Below are 672 nucleotides of genomic sequence, written 5' to 3'. Positions count from 1 at the left end.
GGCCTAATTACCCCTTTGCATTGTGAATTAGCATTTTGAAAAGCTAAAGATTCAATTATTATTTGTCTGTCTTCTGAATCTGGTATCATTCTATTTATGGCTGAAGTCAATCTTTGTAAAAAATCAGTGAAGACTTCTTTAGGCCCTGTATAACTTTAGTAAATAACTCACTTCTCTTTCTGTCTTCTTCAGTTCTGTTCCAAGCATTCAAAGCTAGTGCATCGCATAGAGCCAGGGTGTGGTCATCAAATAGAGACTGTCTTTGTACATCAGTATAATTGCCTTCCCCAAGAAGCTGGGCTTGGGAGATTTCAATACCTCTAGCCCTACTTCATTGCTCAATGGTTCTAACCTCATCTTTCCACCAGGTCCTCCACCATAATTGAGGACCAGGTTCCAATACTACTGTAACCAAGTCTTTCCAGTCTTGTGGAACAATTCTGTTGCTAGTTGACCATGAATTTAACATCTGCTTCACAAAAGGTGAATGCATATCATATGAGACTATTGCTTCCTTAAATTTCCTTAAATCTAACATTCCTACAGTAATCCAGTTAGGGTTTTTTTTTTTTTTCTAGTCTTTTAGAGACAGGGTTTCTCTGTGTAGCTTTGTGTCTTTCCTGCAACTCACTTTGGAGACCAGGCTGGCCTGGAACTCACAGAAATCCACCT

This window comes from Peromyscus maniculatus, chromosome 8, assembly GCF_049852395.1.
Source record: "Peromyscus maniculatus bairdii isolate BWxNUB_F1_BW_parent chromosome 8, HU_Pman_BW_mat_3.1, whole genome shotgun sequence".
NCBI classification, from domain to species: Eukaryota; Metazoa; Chordata; class Mammalia; order Rodentia; family Cricetidae; genus Peromyscus; species Peromyscus maniculatus.
This window is presented reverse-complemented; position numbering follows the sequence as displayed.